The 20,026-nt window shown below is 36.2% G+C and overlaps 1 protein-coding gene across 1 annotated transcript in view; it reads left to right on the forward strand.

The window, feature by feature from the left end:
• The first annotated feature begins 19,361 nt into the window (after positions 1-19,361).
• The window catches only part of LOC135080945 (transcription factor Sox-5-like), a 344,811-nt gene continuing 344,146 nt past the window's right edge, over positions 19,362-20,026 (forward strand). Inside the window, exon 1 of the mRNA XM_063975666.1 lies at positions 19,362-19,712. The gene's annotated coding sequence lies outside the window, so the exon portion shown is untranslated. The remainder of the gene's footprint in view (positions 19,713-20,026) is intronic.

A 20,026-nucleotide genomic window follows, 5' to 3' on the forward strand; every position in this document is an offset into this window, starting at 1 on the left:
CTGCTATTTCATACATGGACTTGTGCGGTATCTAGCACAACAGCAAGCTGATTAACATTAAGTTTTTAACTGACTGAAAATTACAATTTTCTCATTAAATTATTGTTGTTCTTTGAATAACAACATGTAAATTGTCCACAGCGCCTCCATCACTCATACAATAATTGTTGTTCTTTGATTAAAAAAAATGTATATTGTCCACAGCGCCTCCACGCCACCTCTGTGCTATGGTTTGACAATCGTCGCGGTGCCGCAAAGGGCTGACGAACAGGTGTAGTCGCGCTCTGTGCGCCCGCGCCGCCGATGACGACCTACCTAAGGGACGAGCTTTTGGTCGAGTTTAATTAAAGTATGGTAAATAAAGATAGTCGATGTTTGAAGTCTAACGCCCGTATTCACAAACGATGCTTGCTTAAGTGAAGTAACAAATCGAACGCACAGCGTTGAATAGAGCTCTGTGATTGGTTCGTGTGTCACCCTGTGCGTCCATGCACACTTTGAGACCTCATAGTATTGTTTGTGAACGGGCGTTAATCGAAATACTTCTAACTTGGAAATGGAAACCGATGAGGATGACAGGCACCTTTGCAAATTTTGAAAATCTGGATTGTTTGGAAAGTCGCCTCACTAAAGTCAAATGCAGCGTACAAAAAGTTTTTTACGTTAAAAAATTCTTACGTTAAACGCGATTCATATGCGTCGAAACCATCTTGTTAAATTAGCCAACTAATTGGATGCTTAAGCCATGCTTCTGGTCAAGACATCAAAAATAGGGATAAGTAATGCGTGAGTGGGTCAATGTCCACTTTTAGCATCTTACTAACAATTTGACATGAATATTAATATTGAATTCAGCACACTTAGCCTTTGTATACTCTGGGATAACACTTTAATTCAGTATTACAAACTTTCGTTTCAGCCGAAAGACGTCCACTGCTGAACAAAGGCCTCCCCCAAGGTTTTCCACATAAGGCTGCATCCACGCACCTCTCGCGACCTTCACGAGATCGTCGGTCCACCTAGTGGGAGGCCTGCCCACACTACATCTTCTGGCTCGTAGTCGCCACTCGAAAACTTTTCTGCCTTCATAATTACATTTTAGTTAATTCCACCTGCTTCACTAACTGAGCCAATATTTTGTATTAAAAATAAAAGCTTTTGACTTAAACCACCCCATTATAGATGCGGCGTTTCAGCTAAATGCTTACTTGTGACAGTGTTGCCAATTTGTAGAATATTATCTGCCAGCCAGGATGCTCGGACAGACGGGCTGATAGTACGAGTGTTACCAGCGTCGTGGACAGTTGTTTTGGTGAGAAACTCGTGATGGGAAGTTTATGGTGTAGTAGTTATTGCTTCTTCTTTTTTAAGGAGGATTGGAGGACTAGAGCTATCACCCTGGTATTATTTATTAAGGAGTCTGCATGGCTCAATCAGATATATTTATTATTTATTATGGCTTTACGTACAAAAGTACAGATTAACACTTTTGCTCCCCAACCCGTCTGGCCATCGCGGGGAGTGTAGGCCAAATCCTCCATTTGCCTCTGGTAAATTAGAGAGGGTCGTGCTTCTTCAGTGGAGACTAAATGAGCTCATGATGATGATGATGAATACTAAATAAATCAACTAATATTGTCATAAAATAAACATTTTTGAGTTAGGTCCGGTTTCTGAATTGTAAATTTTAGCTTGCGCGTGCTCGTCTTTTAGTCAAGTATGAACTTTCATGCTAAATTCAGAAAATGAACATGATCAAGCTGTGATAATCTCAATTCAGAACTGGGCCTAAGTCAAGATAAAATTAGGTAGGTACTTTAACTGCCAAAAACTCTTTTTTATCAAAACTAGCGTCACTTCGAAAGCTGATAAAAATCACTATAAACAACATTTTAAACACTCCATACCCATCAGTAGTAGGTACCCATACAAAAAACCTGCTTACATTATTTCAATACCTAAAAGAAACAAAATATTTTAAGACTACCCGACAGATAAACACGACAATCATAATTAGACTTCCATGTTTGACAAGCTACCTCTATAAATAACTTCCAAGAGAGACAAAGATTCGCATACTTTATTATCCTTTTTGAAAAAGAAATCCAGTGAAGCCCTAAGAAGGTTTTATCTTGGGCTTGATAACAGCTTAAATGCGAGCTAATTGCTCTTAAAGTACTTTAAGTCCTTTAAAATCAATTAAAGTATCAGACGGTGGGCGGTCTTACAAAAATGACATTAATACAAGAGTAAAATGATGTTTCTTGGTAATTAATATTTCGCAAATAAATATAAAAATTAGCGTTACTTTACGATATTAGATTAGATTAAAAAAATAGATTACTATGTTGTTTGACGTTCACAGTAGTTAGATATATTAGATACGTAGGTACCCATATCTATTGAAAATTAGGCGTTATATTCTTAAAAACAATAACATTGTAAAAATTAATTAAAAAGTTTACCAACTATAAAATTAAACCACACTGGCAGTATAAAAGATTGTCATCGACGAAATTAAAAAAAGTATAATAAAAACCATAACAGAGGACTGGCCAGTGAGTTGAAATCCAACCCGAAAGGACAGGGCTATTCCGAAACGCTATTTACGTAGTTTCGGGTCTTTCTGTCACCGTCACTCACGCTTTGCGTAATAGGGATGGCAACATTCGAAACCACGGTACGTTTTTCGGAGTAACCCCGCTGGTTGACTCAAAGATTCGAAATTTAAATGTAAAAAAAAAATGGAATCTAATCTGGGTTGTCATCGGTAAGAAAAATATCGTTGGATATGAAGCCAGAGGTCTAATGAGACAAAGGGTTAATGAGTACAACAATGGCGGGGCTGTAAAATATTGGATTTATTTACGTGGGACAGGCACGGCGATGATCTGATAAAAGCAAATGCCAGATTAAGGCAGAGCGATACATTTTGTTAATGTTTTTTTAATTTCATCGGGTTAGGTTTGGTATTAAAAGCTCTTTGAACGTGATTATTTATTTAATACTTTTACACCTAATTAACCATACCACCACCACCATTTTATTTAATACTTTTACACCTAATTAGCCATAGACATTATGTCGGTATTTATTTAGTTTATTCAGAAACTCAACAGCTATAATATTTTAATTTTTTAGTAATAAGGAAACTTACAGCGTTAAGAATACACATTTTTAATTTAGTTTTTTCCCAGATGGCAAGCACCTGGATACAGTCAGCGCAGGACCGTTTGGGAATCCTTGGAAGACCTATGCCCGACAGTAGACATCATTTGGCTGAAACAAGGGAACGAACTATTATTTTCTATAACAATAATGATACTGTATGATAATAACTATAATACCTAATGGTTGTTTAGAAAAACAATTATTATCTAAAATACCCGCACAAGCCAGTTTTTCAAAACCTAAAACTAATTTCTTATGGTGGCTTCTCCTTAACAAAATTGAGGGCCGGTCACAATGATCAAATTTCGTTTTTATTGTTAATCCGAGCAGTAAATGAGCAGCGGTATTGAGACCACTAAACAACTGACGAAAAACAAAACAAAACAACAAACAAAACAAAACAAAAAACCGATTCCAGGACTCGAAGATTCCCATCTCGGGTAAAAATTGATATTGTTACGACGCGATGACGCGTTTATGCGAGTAATAATTACCTTCATACTAAGAGTGTAATGGCAAATATAAAATTTTACTCGTTTGCTACTGGAATTCTTACAAGAAAGTGGAGATAAAAAAGCGTGTATTTAGCAGTGAATATTTAAGAGGGATGATGTCTAAAATGATGATGATGGAAGGAACTCGATCGTAACAAAAAAGAGTGAGAATTTAATTGATTCGAGGTCAATCATTGTTTGAGTTTTTAAAAATTATCCTTTTTCTATCGTATAATCTGGGTTGAAAAGTTTTTTTGTTTAAAAAAAATTTGACCGGCATAAGCTTTTTGTTTATTTACCTACTGTACTTCTGGAGCTTTCAATAACAGATCTTTGATATCAAGAGTCCTTTGTTGTTTGCTAAGTCATGAAATTATTATACCTTCCACGAGTCTATGCATCCTCAGATCTTATTACGAATAACTACATTTCTTTCAGTCAGACCATTTAAATACACAGCAAAACAACTGTCGCCAGCTTCATTGTCGCGTCGTCACCTCCAGCCAGCGGCTGACCGAACAATGTGATGGTGTATTTCACATTAACATTATGTTCACAACGCGGACATTGTCCGCTATTGTCCACTTATGTTCGAGATCTGGTTAAGCTTGGACTACATGAGTGATAAACTTCAGTTGTTAGTAATGATGTTTTTAATATTTTATTTGCACAGAAACTTTCATTCTAATTTTTCAATAGTTTAAACCATGAGTTAAGTATTGTAAGCTTTTATTAGAACTTTTCAAAATTCCAATGCCGTTTTATTTTTAAAATATTGTTCGCGACTCTACTCGGATGAACAACGAGAACTGCTTTTTTTCGTTACAAATTATATTATGTAAATTAAATTCTTGATTGACTCTAATCAGTTACTCAGTTGCAGCTTCCAACGTAGACTTATTAAGTTGACGAAATTTCTTGCTATGGCGTAACAAAAAAAAATATTTATTCACACTTTTCTTTGATTTCATCTACTTCTATTGTACGCTCTCCTTGTCCGAAACAGTTCAGTGTAGAGCTATCAAACAGGCTCTGGGACACAAAACGTAGACTACACTGTTAAACTGTCTCGGTCAAGGAGAGTATAATTAAAATGTAACGTGTAGGTAGCTTACAGGTAAGCTAGTTTAATCTCATAAATATACGTATGTACTAGCTAGTTAGGTACGTCCTTAATGGTCCAAACTAATCCATGAAAAATCAAATATACACGCAGTAACCATAAGGTAATTTGTGATACAGTTCTGACAGTAAATTACTATCTATCTATCAACTCCAAGTAATACTCATCTCTACAGATCTCTACTATTTATTAGAGACGAAAGCTCACTTTTATTCAAATACCTCTATTTTAATTCCAGATCCTCTGTGCAAAAGGCCTCAGCAACATAATGTAGCCTAGCCCTTAGCTCATTGTGGCGGCACCGCCATTGAAGCGCTACCTATTGTTATTCTTCAGTATAAGACAATACGCAAAGCTCTCAGTGCCTTTTATTTGCCCTGTCGGCCCTTTGTGGATGCCGCGGCGGCGTTTTTATCTTACAGGTGACTCATTAACGTAGGTGACGTTTTAGGGGTCCGCGGGATCAGAAATGATGGATAAATGGATTTTATTTGATTTGAAATCAACTGGTTATTGATCTTTTACAGGTTGGAGTGTAATAAAGTCTGTTTGTTAATATAAATACTTTTAATAATGTGGATAGGTTTTAATAATGTGCTATGTCGATTATGCTGAACTTTTATGACTCCTTTACCTTTGATCGACCTACTACGATCGATCAAAATACAGGGTATAATTTTTAACAGATTTTTGTCGGTTCAATTTTTGGGTGCGGCAAGCGAATTTTCGAAAATCTTTGAATGCAGTTCTCTTTTTTTTAATAACGCAAACACCTTTGAGTAAAATCTTCTATCTACAGTATTTAGACTACTTTTCCTTCAGGTGATATTACAAAATTCCATCCTATATACTAACACGACTGCTCTAAAAAAACACTGATATAGTTCACATCAAATTATTAGAAACAGCGTTGTAATAGGCATGTAAATCAAAATAGGTATTAAATGTACGGAACCCACGCGCAAGTGGGCGTCTCACCCGTAACAGGTTTAATGTCACCGACCATTGAGAGTTGTGAAGCGTTCTTTAATACTCATTCATCTATTTGTGGTACCGATTGCTGTAGATACTCGTAGATGGCACTAGTGGAGATAAGGCTTAGTTAAGTCTGAGGTAAGTTTTAACGGATAAAGCATTAACTGCACTTACTAGATATAACTAAAATTATCATTAACACTAGTTAGTGTTTCTGCATGGGCTGAATCCATGGGGATTGGATTATGAAAATTAAAAAAAACAGGAAGTAGAATCAGAAAACCGTATAAGATTTCATTCAGCATACATATTGCGGGAGGTGCCTGGATGCGAGCGGCGCAGGACCGGTCTTTGTGGAAATCCTTGGGGGAGGCCTATGTCCAGCCGTGGACGTCTTTCGGCTGAAACGAACGAACGAATATTGCATATAAAATCCTATATTATGATTACTACAATAATTTTATTGTAGTAACTAATCTATTTTCTTCTCAACATTGCGTGCCAAGCATCAACATCGTTTGTTTCAGCTAACTACAGACGTCCTCAGCGGGACCAAGGCATCCCCCAAGGATTTACACTAAGACCGCTCTTGCGCTGCCCGCATAGAGGTATCTACATAGGTACTAACCTTATATTTACTCCTTGATGGTGCATTTAAAAAATGGCTAAAACCACATTTTTTTAACAGAAAATTGTTGCAGAACTCTTACTCTCCAAAAAATGGGTTAAAAAGTTAACACACGTCCTAATATCTAAAGAAATCCCTGTAGAGTACTTAATACATATCTAAAGCGAAATCCAGCTGCAACTTAATACCGAAGAAAGGATACGGCCACAGATAATATTAAAATCTTATCCGCCCCGTCTTCAATAACTTGACATTATCTGGCGAACAAAAGGCGGACAGTCGGCAACAGAAGTGTTACTTTCTTGATTATATCAAATATCCGATAGTTTTTATGTAATCTTCATTTTTCCCACTAGGACTGACTATCTGGTTAAGGTAAAGAAGTACTTGGATGCGGGCAGGGCAGGACTTGTTCGTTTATGGAAATCCTTAGGCCTTTGTCCAGCCATGGACGTCATTTGGCTGAAAGCAACGAACGAAATGTATACTGGCGATCCGTCACTTCTATGTTCTAAATTGAAACGACGTTCATACAATGTTGACCACAACCGCACTTTTTTAGGCAATATGAAATGAGCATAAAAAATATTTCAATAAACTGTACCTACATAGCTTACTCTCTTCAAAATGTTCTACTAATACATACCTATTATGCATAAAATTACAAACATAATTTGTGTTGAAAACCAAAATTAAATAAGTAGGCTACTCCTAGTTCATCTCAAAATGTGTTTTACGGAAAGTTTTTCATCGGCACCTTAGGTAGTTACGATATCCATTTAACTAAAATACCTACTCTTTTACTGTGAAATTTTTAGAACTTCAATTGACAAAAATAAACTTTGTTTAGAATTTTGGTTACTACCAAGAAAAACCAAACCACGTTTCTAAACATCAAAGTTAGAAACCATAATCCCATGCCATATCCCACTAGGTTAACAGTCCGAGCTATCTCTACCCAAATACACTAAAGTGTAAATTCAAGATTCCACAATTGCATATCTGCATAATTTATATTATTATCTCGGGCTCTCCGCCCGACTGTTCGACATATAGTCCACAGATAGGATTATAAAAGCTAATACAAAAGTTATCTTAGTAACAAACGTGAGTCAATAAAAAGTGCGATGAACCGCGACGGTAGTAACCTATATGAAAAACGTGGATGCTGAGAGAAGATGTCTAGAGAGTTGATAATACCGTCGAAGCCAGTACAGCTTGAGTGAACTGTTTGACAGTAAAATGCAACGGGGTAGAGGATGCTATACGGAAAAGTTCAAATAACCCTCAGCTGTAACTTAATCCTTCAAGGCCCGCGAATCTAGACACAATAGATAATCAATTGTTATGACATTAATTAATGCCGTCTGGGACTCAAGCGGTTAATTTACCATTTGGGGAAATTTTATGGTCTTAACTTGACAGTTAATTTCCATAATATTTTTTCCAGTTAATTGAGTCACTCTTTATAACTGTAAGTCAATACAGCCAAAATATCTAACTGTTTGACAGTGAAATCTAACAAGGGAAGGGGAAGTTTTAGTAAAATTTTAAGCTTTAATGTTTCATTCTAGTTTAGTTTGACTTAATTGACTGATAGTATTAAGTGCTGAGTACTAATCCAGGTGATAGTCAAGAGCGAAAGACAAGAGCAATATTAATTTTATTTTTATATGAGGATTCCCGGCGAAGCTCGCTTCCAACTTCGGCGTCATTATCTTTTTCCATCAGGTGATGATGTAGTCCTAGAGTTTTCCTGTTGTAATTAAAAAAAAACTTTCTGAGAGCTTTCCCACTATAATCAAAAAACTTACTGACCAAGACAAGGGATCTATGACAACTCTTACAGGATTGTGTTAATTGTGAGTATGTTTAAACATCTCTATACATTTCTGAAATCAATCCTCTGAAGTCCGCCGCTCGCCCGAAGTCGATAATAAGGGGACAAATACAAATTGATAAACAAAAAAACCACACGTTTTATGTGTATAGTTAATTTTAGCGTTGAATAGTCCAACTACAGATTATCGGTTTATAAGTGTGGGACATTAAACTGGGTAATACATTTTTATGGCATTCGGAGTATTATCAAATATGTTTAACAGAAATATCGTCACATAGAAATATTCGTCGTCAGTTTAAGTGATGTTGACTGTGGAGTCACGTTTTTGATTCGTCAAGGTGTTAGATTTAAACCGTTTTGATTATAAACAACTTTTCATAAAATAAAAGATGAGTAGGCTTATATTGGAAATGGTTTGTGTTATTTTAGAAAACTAATTAGCATTAAAACCTTATTTTTGTAACAGCTATAGGTAGGTTACGATTTAAAAAATTGTGACGTAACTAATTTTGTTAATTCAGTAAGTAGGTCTTAAAAAATAGTGTGCAAATATTTTTTTTAATCGAAAACAAATACAACCTCACCTCGAATAACTTTACTTAACCACTCTTGTGGCGGAGTTTTGGGCTGACACTGTGTAGGTTTGTTGTCGACACGAAAAGAAGAAGAAGAACCAACTTGCTTCAAATTCCATTCTTTGTAAAAATCTGAATTGGGGTCATATTCATATTTTCCTATTGACTTGGAGACACGATTAAGTCGGTTCTTATCATAAAGACATAAGGTTCATAATATTATGTTGTAGGTTTATTTAACAATTTTATTCATGGTCAATTACTACGGCAACTTAATCGATTATTTACCGTCATTACCCACTGTAAAACGTAAATTGTAGGCACGTGCTGAGTGCTAGGTATTTCTGGTGATTAAGTTTTTATGACTACTCTGAAACGCATGACAAATTGATATTATTCAAAGGTAGCACAAGGAAATAGCACTGTTCGTGGTGTACCTGTATCTCAAAGTTTACCTTTGTTTGTCACATGTTTTTCAAAGCGGGAGCTAGAGTCCCCAGTCGACCCTTAACTTCGAATTCCTATGTACCTGATTAATTTGTTGCGGGTCCAATGACAATTTTATCTTTACCTAGGACAACTTGTCCTTTAATGGTTCCTTATATTAACAATTTTACTACAATTTTTGGTTTCCCAAGCCCAAGATTTAGATACAGATCTGGCATATTCGTATCAAGTCACCAAAATTACCAATTATTATTTTTAACCCCCGACGAAAAAATTACAAGGTGTTATTGTGAGAAGCATGTAATGTGTCAGATAAAGTGATTTTACATAATGCATTACCCAAATAAGGATTCCAACCCAAAACGTTTAAGTCGAGAGAGTCTTCGCATTCAACCATGGAGGCGTTACCACGGAGGTGTGATACTAAAAAAAGAGATTGTTACCTATCGCTACTTTGTCCAGATTAGTACTTTATCACAAAATCGCCGGACCATGACCGCTGTAAGCAGCCGCGGGTAATTTATAGTGTACGCTGTTTTTGTGCGCGTACGCATCTACAATAATCGCCATTACGCGCACTGTTAACCCCGTAATTGTTATCGTAAAAAGCTGACGCGTGCGCAACGCAAGTAGTGCAACTTTAGGCCGATTTACACGGTAGGATTCTAGTTTATATTGTGAGGTATTACGCAGTGTAATTTTAGTAATTGTTTTGTAACTTTAGGGACTAAATGTTCCGTAACAGTTCGGTACGCAATCGACCAGTGATAATAATGAGATAGAAATGAATATAACGTTGTCATTAACAGGATTTTTTCTCTGTATCATCATTCATCATCATCTCAGCCATAGAACTTCCACTGCTGAACATAGGCCTCCCCCAATGCTTTCCATGTTGCCTAGTTGGTAGCGGCCTACGTCCAGCGCCTTCCTGCTACCTTTTCGATGTCGTCAGTCCACCTTGTGGGTGGACATGTTTCTTTATATGACAAGATGTTAGTCTTTAATTAATATGGTCCTACTTAATAAATAAGTAATAAATCAGTAATACGTAAATGTATTTTCGGGATGAAACTACAGAGATATTGTTCGCAACGTGTAAACGCTACATGCAAATCGTACAATGTAAAGCCAACTTGAACTGATTCCTGTTTCACACCATTACAAACTCATCCTTATTACACTTACATACACAGTTGATATTCAAATGTTTACTTACATGCGCGGGCGCAAACGCGTGAAATTATTCGAAATAGGGTGTCGTGGTTAATTGAGCTGAAAATGTTGTAGTTTTTAGATTCATTGTGGTTTTATGGCCTTTTAGTGTGGGTCGGTACTATGAATTATTAATGATGTAAACAATACGTTGGTGTTGCAAAATCGAACTTACTACAACGAGTTTAGATGCCAGTGTTTAGCTTAAGGTGCCATAATCTGTACTTTTGTGGCAATTTGTAAATTAATGCGTTTGAAAGAACGATTATAGGTGTTTAATATAATTGTGGATTAATTACATTGATTTCATTATAATTTTTTTACAAGTTTATGTGTAGGTACGGACGATAGTATAGCATTGGTATAACAAAAAAAAAACAAAGGACTCTCGCGATTGTAATATTTTGACAGCAGAGCTCAAATCACTGGACATTAAGTTAACTAAAAATCTTTTGTTTCATCATGCTAAGTACTAATTTCGAATTTAACCCTAACATTACTATATTCATCCGATTCATCTGAGACATCCAAAAGCTCAAAGCGGACTGTAATTTTATTACCAATTTATTGTCCTACCAGTAATAAATTCGATTCCCATGCCTATCCACGTGAATAGCACATTGTAATGTATTTTCTCGCTGACTACTAAATAGCATGCTTTCCCAATTATTTCACAAATCATCTATCACGGATCGGCGCGCGCGCAGTGACGGGTCAATGCGGCTAGCGGAGCTGTGAACAGTACAAATGGCGCGGAATGCGCGAGATTGTCCTGTCCCAGTGAACTGTCGGCGCTGTAATGAGCTGGCTTTGCTTGTTTTTGGAATAGGCATCGAACGACATGGGTATAATCACCTCTATGGTCTAGTAGTAGCCCAGAGTTCCTGCGTTCGATTCCAAGTGGGGATCAATAATTTTTTTTTGCCATAATCCCCACGGCTCCCCGGGGCAAAACCCTCCACTATAGTGGAGGAGGCTCATAGTTTAGCAGTGGACTGTAAAGGGCTGTTGGTGGAAGGGCTTGTTCTAAGTTTGCCTGGCCAGCTACCACCACCACCTAAATCTGTCGCCATAACACCATTGAGGTCAGATAGCCAGTTCGTCTGTAGTTAAGGATTCTGGGTGAATCTTGCTTTCCACCTTCATCAGCCTGGATCATCACTTTCCATCAGTGATGTGCAGGCCAGGATGTTCAGTGTAGATGCAGTCTAAGGTGGTATATTATACCTAGTGTCTACCTAAATGCTGTTCACTCTTGAAGAGGCCAAGGTCATGTTTGCAGGCAGCAAATCAAAGGAGATAGTTCGTCCTAGCATAAAGAACCGTTGTAACTCCTATCATGCTTAATTTTGTAGTTATGTTTTACAAGAAAAATCTTTTCAGATGTAACGAAAAACAATCGACGATCGAGCGGCGGCAAAGCAAACAGCGAATTGAATGCGACAGCGACAAAACGTCGGCGACGCGTCGGCGTTGTCGCTTCTAATTGGCTACTTGGACATACAGCTTACCACATCATTGTGTCCTTGTAGTTGTGGAAATAAGGTGGAAAGCTTGGGATCGTTATATCAAGTGAAACCCTGAAAATAGTTAATGTTACACTTATTTGTTAGAACGCACTTATTTAATTTTTAGTAAAATACTCGAGGATTTTGCTTTAATATGGAAAATTATGAGCAATTTAGAATCAAAATTGAAAATGGATTAAGCGCAATCGACCTCCTTATTTTTATTTTGATCAAGAAACAAGAATGTAAGGCTAGCACCTGGATTCTTTCGTCACCACACATTTCACACTGGCCATAACAAAACTCTTCCAAACAATAAAAAACAAATTGACTCCGAATTTCAAAATTAGAACTTAAAAGCGATTCGTTGTTCCGATTACAATTCGAATTTAGAAGTCCGGTGACGCTATAAAAGAGCGTGTTCTTGACTTTCTCCGTCATTTCGGCCGGGTCTTCCCACGATGGTAGTTGTTTACTAGGCAACAATTAGACAATTGTCGGCCATTTTAACGATCGAACCATAAAATCGGGCTTCAGCCTCTCATTAACCGCATTCTTCTGATACTTCCGCTTTTATAGTTTTACTAATCAACGCGTCGATTTTAATTCGGTCTCTTAGGTGATGGCGTCGGGGCGAGATTAATTTTATTGGTCCGGGCCTTGGACAATTGGTCGTATAGATAATTGAGTTTCGGGGCTTCGGTGTTTTTTAAGTTTACTGTTAAGCCACTTAGGTTAGATCGAGCGGTAACGGGTTGAAATGTCTAATTTAGATAAATGGTAGAGCAAAGACTGTCTGGCGTGGAATAAGAACCTGTCTTTGTCTTTTTATTTAGATTATTTATATTGTTAGTTGAATTAGTAGAATGGTGATACCTTCGCAGAGCCAAATGTTGGTCTCGAGCGCTGGTAGGATAAAAATGAAGAATGATGATTATAAGACATGTAGAGGCTCCTTAAGAGCAAAATTAACTATTTAAATGTATAAAACTATTTAAATAGTCTATACAAATAAAAAAAATGACTTTTGACTTTGACCTTGAGCATCATTAGTGGTAGTCTTAAAAATTCAGCAGACACAATAGTTAATGTACTTAACTATTTTCTGGGCGTTATTTTCTCTATAATTATAATTATTGAAATTATTTTGCACGACCGATGATAGCACCTACATCCAAAATAATTTTAACTTTTTATTTATCTACAAACAAAGAAATCGGTAGGTGGTCCTCTAAGTATTTGTTAATAATCGACACGTCGGTACAGCCTTTTAATTACGGGGCAGCGCGTAATATCGTATAATTGTATTTTCTGTTGATTTATGCGCGCGCGCAGACCAATTTTATTGTTTCGATCGGCTAACGGGACGTGCTCTTGAAACTTTTTAACATCTGTCTTTTTTTCGGGTAATTGGAATCGGTAATAAATTTGCGTTCTATTCCTTTTTCTTCGGGCATTTTTGGGCAATTACGTCTCGCGTATGATAACCTTATTCTTTGCATGGTTTAAAAATATGTTTCATATTGCAAATATTAAAGTGTTTAATTAGAGTAACTAATTGTGAAGATTTGCAACATTGTTTTCCTAACGTTCTTTGCGCAAGTGTTTGTCACGTGAATTATGAATTTCACTCTTTAATAAGGTCTTACACTGGGTCAAATTTTTAAACTCGGTTAAAAAAATGGAAATTGAATCGAGATTCTCTTTGACAAGTGCAAAGCGATAACAGTCATGTTTTCTCCCATCATTTCATGAAACCATGAAGCAAGTTTGCGATGCATACTCGCATTGTGTGCAACAAACGCTACGCCTGTGAAACAATTCATATAACGCAATAAATTGCCAAAATACACGTGTAAGGTATAAACCGTAATACTTACAGACGGTCATTTCTAATGTCATTATATCGATGAGAATTTGAGCAACGTCCGGCCTCGCGAAGTCTGAAGATTCTATCAAAATCAATTAGCACTAATCGAGCCACATTATAGAAACCGATGATAATTTGTTACTCGGTGTAAAGGAGGAAGGTAGAGAAGCATCGCTCTCTATTACGTGGTGGTACTCTCGGTCAGCGAGCGTCTAAAGTTCGTGACACCCAAAGTAGCCAAAAAGTTCGCAACACGTCTAGGTTGTCACCTTTTTGTCACTTTAGGTTTCAGTATCTGACGCTGACTGTATTAGCGAATTTAGGGATTATTATTTACTTTATTGAAAAAATCTAGCGACTCGAAACAATAGCCGGTAAAAAAGCTTCTAAAGGACACAATACCAACAATACTAAGTTAATATTGCCTCTCCGACCCATTTGACAGCGTAGGGAGTGTAGATCAAATCCTTCATTTGCCTCGGACAAAATTAGAGAAGGTCAAGCACGACCAATATTAGGTCATTAATTATTTACCTAATGATGATAAATAGAAAAGATCTGGGGTGGAATTGTGTAAAGCAATCGTAATCATTTGACAGTTCATAACGTACGATTATTCTGTCAAACGCTTTGTTTAACTGACTTTATCGTACGTTATGAACTGTCAAATGATTACGATGGCTTTACACAATTCCACCTCTGGTCTATGTGAACCTTAAGCCCTGTTCCATTTGTAGCTGAGCGATTTTACTAGTTAATTAAAATGCAAAACGTACTAAGCCGTTTTGAAAGTTGGTAGCTAGATGAGCTTTTTTAGGTTGAAGCTGCTGTACCAATTTATATTATAATCTTTATCTATATTTCTATTGGATAACGGTTATCGAATTACATGGCTGTTGAACAATTGAATAATGGGAAATACCAAATTAGTTGTCAGGGTGATATAGAATTTAAATTATACATACCTTGCTGACTAATTAGTTTTATTTATAGTTACTCCTACCTGTCTAATAAACGATTTTGAAGAACTTTAATCGGGTTGATTCATCTTATGTGACTCACACAACAGTTGATATTTTTTTTAAATTCCTTTATTACAGAAAATAAATAAATAAGAAGACTACAAAGTCTGACACTACAAAGATTGACAGAAATGCTGAAGTAAGAAGGAGATCCTTGCCCATCGGAATCCTTAAGGTTAACAAAACTTCAATCGAATTCTCACGCAGTCACAAGTCAACCAGCAGGACAAAGTAGGACAAAAATATCAACCGTACAAATTCCAGATAACAATTTCTTAACCCCAATATCACTCTATATCTCCCATCTCGGTTGCGTAGCCTTCCAGATATACTACTTACTGCCTTTAATATAAATAGAAAGGAACTCTACACCTATTATTTCGCAAAGCTACAATAGTTGCGCTCACCTTATTATCATTTAAGCTTCAGCCAAACCAACGCGTGCAGATCGCGTCGGCGATGGCGATCACTGCGCGTGCATAGGCCAATGACAGGACGCGCGACCAATGTCAGTAGGTAGTCTTATTCACGTAACAAAACTTCAACGACAACAAAACACTGAGTTGCGATCCTATCGAGTAATCGTTCTATCAAAATGGCTCTTGTGAATACGGATTTAGGACTGTTTTTCAATGGGTGAATTAGGCCACAGGACGCGTTGATGTGAACTCATCACTACAATTTTTTTTATGCATAACAAGGCATATTTGACCACAATCGCACCTGGTGTTAAGTCTAGGAATTCCTACACGACATCTGATCGCCATCGCCATCGTGCACGCCGGCTGCACGCGTTGGTTTGGTTGAAGCTTTACTGTGCTTATTATAACGAAGAGTCCAAGAATGGACGCGACCTCCTTTTGCGGATCCATTTAAGGTTAGACAAGGCAAACTACTTTTTTGAAAAATTGCAGTTAATATTATTATTTGAGGATAAAGACTAATATGCAGGACTTAGATTTATTAGGTGTTATTTTGTTGCTAATGATTGAGTTATCTGGATTAGCAATGCAAATTATTCCTACATACTTAATACATTGTGGTCTGTCCAATGCAGTCTATTCTGAAACACTTCCTTTTCTTCCTAAAACATAAATTTTTATACTAGTTCATTAAGTTCGCCTTTTGTACTCTGATATTGTCTGTTATAAATGAAATAATATAAATAAAAGAAACCTATAAATGAAATAATATAAATAAAAAAATTTGGCGTGACAACATGACAATTTCAGACCCAACATTTTTTGGTACGTTTTTTACATAAAAGTTAATTTTTAACCCTCGAGCCATAAATATTCAATGACATTGTATTAAATGGCAACCAGTCTTAATTTTCATTAAATTTAAATATTACAATGTGTTAGTTTAATTTTTATTACACAATGCGACGACATCTCTTGGCATCAAATTGTTTTTTCCACATGATTACGAATTATTATAATTAAGTTCTTTACGGTACAGAATGCCAAATATGCCAATTTATAATTTATCTGAAGATAAGGATTCTCAGAGCATTTCTTGTTTTATACGTTCTTTAAAAAGTAGGAAATCTTTTGCTGTCAGTAAAAAATGGGTAACATTAATGAGATCCTTTGTCCATCTACAGCGGAAAACTTTTTTGAGTCGCTATGGGCGGCGGCTAACTTGGCAACATTCAATATTTACTTTAGGCAGGGAAACCGCGTGGTTCTGGCAGAGGACTTCCACTCTTCTCGTGGGTTTCGTAAAAAGTGAAGCGACAAAGTAATGATCCGTCTGGCCAGGGTGGGGGATGTAGCCTCAGACCTCTCTTTGCCTCTGACAAATTAATTAATTAATTAGAGTGGTTCGTGCTCTTGCAGTGGAGACTAAATGACCTGATGATGATGATGATGTAGGTATAGTTGTGGTTACACTAATGTGACTATGGATGAATTATTCATGGTGTAGCTAATATTTTTAGGGTTCCGTAGTCCTGACAAGGAACCCTTATAGTTTCGATATTAAATTATTATGTAGGCCCTTTTCAGAGCACTTAGACACGTCCCAAACATAGCTCTCCCAACCACTACTTCGGAACAACATTCTGGCTGTTGCTGTGAAGAAGTTACGAAAGAAACTCATTCACCTTTGAGTGACACACAAATGACTGTATGTAATAGTTAGATAGGTCAGCGTTGGTGTGATAGTTTTCATTTCAAATACGCGACTAATCAGGCAACTCCAATCGCCCCGTGTTAGGCCAGCCTTCCGCTTCAAACAACGGTGTTGCCATAAGAACACGAGGCAACAGCCTCCGTCTCCCATTTGGGGCGCGGCTAGTTTTTGCCATGTGTCAACAGCGTCCACGCATTGTATTACAAATTGTAATATTCCCCATGAAAGGCACTGATCATGTACTGTTGGGGTAATTAGGTATTTACAGCAGCTAATATTGCTGGGGAAAAAGCGGTAATGAGATTTTGTCTGGTAGGTGTTGTCGTTACTGTTTTATTTTTACCCCTTTTTGTGGTAAGTAGATACATTGTAACTGTTTTAGTTAAGCTTAAAGAAAATTTACTAATAAATATCATTGAAAGTAATTTATAGATAGTTTTCATGGCGTTTTTTTAGTCATTAATCAAAAATATTATCAATTTTACTTTCATAAAGTGCACTTTCATAAGTACCTAAGTATATTAATTGTGAGTAACAGTGCAAGTGAACAGCAAAAGGTATGAAGAACAAATTAATTAAGTACTGTTTCTTTTTTCTGTCAGTTAAAATAGTAATAATTTGAAAAATGCTATCTAATAAAAGCAGTCTTTAAAGTAATTAGGCCTAAAATTATCACTTCGAAACAAAATCAAAAGCTAGGTGATACAATTTGCACGGCCTACATACGCAGAATAAAGCCTAGAAATTAAGAATAATATTTTTTCTAACGTAATTTGAGACCAGCCTTAAGCCAAATGTCTATAAATCATATGAGGGCAGTAATTGCATCGATTTAGATTTAAACCATTATTTCACTGATACCCGCAATCATTGTACAGTCGGGACAAGAAAATTGTGAAACTTACAATGTTTCTGAATATCATTATAAGAACATCTGAAGTTCTGAACCTTCGTCATACTTAAACACCTACCATGGAAAGACGGATTAAACTATGATTGGCGTTCTATTAATACTATAATTTGTCTATGACATCGCTTCTAAATGGACGAACCGATTTTGTTACATTTTTGTAAGTTTTTTGTACGCTCAAGTTACCTTAAATATAAATCATTCTTACTTTATTATTTTTTCATGACTGTGTCGCTAAGGACAAAAAGTACAAAATGAGTATGTTTTCTTTAGCATCTTATTCATAATTTACTTACATATCTAATTAACTGTACCCATCAAAATCGTACAGAATCGCAGCAATTCGATTGATACATTAATGCATGTAAATAGTTTAGATTTATTGCTATTATAAATAATGCTACGTTGCACGGACATCAATCAAACGCTTCTGTCAAAGCTATCTATAAATACGTTTATTACCCGACTGCACCAGAAGGAGGGTTATGTTTTTTCATGTCATTATACCAAGCTTCCTGTTTTATTTCTTAGGTTTAAGAGATCTTTAGGTCCTGCACAGGCAAATTACTCAGTCGTTAAAAGATTAATAGGTGTTTACTTGAAATACAATAAAATGCATAAGTAGGTATTACAGTTTGTTTTGAGAAAACTGGATAATGTAATTAATTTTAGAAGTAGCTAGTCACCTCGCTTTGCATAGGTTGTGTAGATAATATAAGTAGTATTAAAAGACTGTTAGGTAATTAAAATAATATGCCACTCGCTTTTTTCCTAATATTTGTAGAAAAAACATGGCATGAAATTACTAAGTAGGCAGGTATAGTGGAAAATTCTCTACCTTCATAACTTTAAAATCTTTTCAAAGATTAGATCAAATGCCAATCAAAAATATAGTATAACTTTGATTATTTCTACAGAGAGCTTTTTGTCACATCAAAAAAATGGCAAATAATTTGGTGTGTACCTACCTAGATTTTAATATTATGTATTACAATACCAATAAATAAGGGGATCTTCTAACAATTATAATGATCCTTTTAAATACCTACCCTTATCTAAAATATTCTTAACCAAACATCTCTTAACACTGTAAGTCAATACTTCCATTTATTTTTATCCCGATAAGACGTTAGATACCTATCGATTGAAAGCCTTCATCCAGCTATTAAGCCTTGTACACCCCCGCGGTTGTCTTTGTACGTCCAGTTTTTACTATAATTGATGTTTTTCGTATCCGATCATAGGCTGCCATTAAAGTGGTCAGGGTTTTAAAAAAAAATCACACATCTATTACACTGATTAGATTCCTATACGTAATTTATTGTTGAACTGCGTTGGCCAGTCGCCGTCGGGGCACAATGTCCGCTAGACCGGGACGGCTAGAGGTTTAGACGGAGACAGGTATAGTGGGCCTTGCAAGGTTGATTTCAGTTGCGTAGACGCAAGCTTGGGGTCAGGTTGTTATCCGCACAAGTGCGTGTGCACCCTAACTCGCGATGTTCAAATCACGATTTTCGAATCATGGACCATAGTATGAAAACATGATAAGTGGATGGCAGCGTACGGTAAAGTGCAATCGTAGATTTATTGACTTTAGTTTTTGAGAAAGTGAAAATATAGGAACCTCATTTAAGTGGACAGATAAACAGAATGCACTGTTATGTATTTTTCTGACATGTATTGTGGATAATTGTGCTATGTGTATGTAATATACTATGTGCTATTATGTGACTTGTGGCATATTAACTTAATGAAGGGTGATAGAGAAGAAACTGTTTACTTCTTGAGATAAAAGGTATGCTTATCATTATAGACATCTTAAGTATTGCTACTGTCCATTTAAATGAGAATTAATATCTGTTTTTATTAACTAGTTCTGTTTTTATTCACTTTTAATTTTTAATTCTTATAGTATAAATGCAAATCAAATAGAAGTGCAGCAGAATATTTAAATTTAAGTAGGTATGCTGAATATGAAGGATCTAAAACTTCTTTCGAAATAAAACAAATTAAGGATAATATTTATTGTAGGGTAAAGATTTTACCAGAAAAGAGTTACCAGAAAAAAAACAGCCTGTAGTAACTATTAAATGAAAGTAAACTAACATC

This window comes from Ostrinia nubilalis, chromosome 19, assembly GCF_963855985.1.
Source record: "Ostrinia nubilalis chromosome 19, ilOstNubi1.1, whole genome shotgun sequence".
NCBI classification, from domain to species: Eukaryota; Metazoa; Arthropoda; class Insecta; order Lepidoptera; family Crambidae; genus Ostrinia; species Ostrinia nubilalis.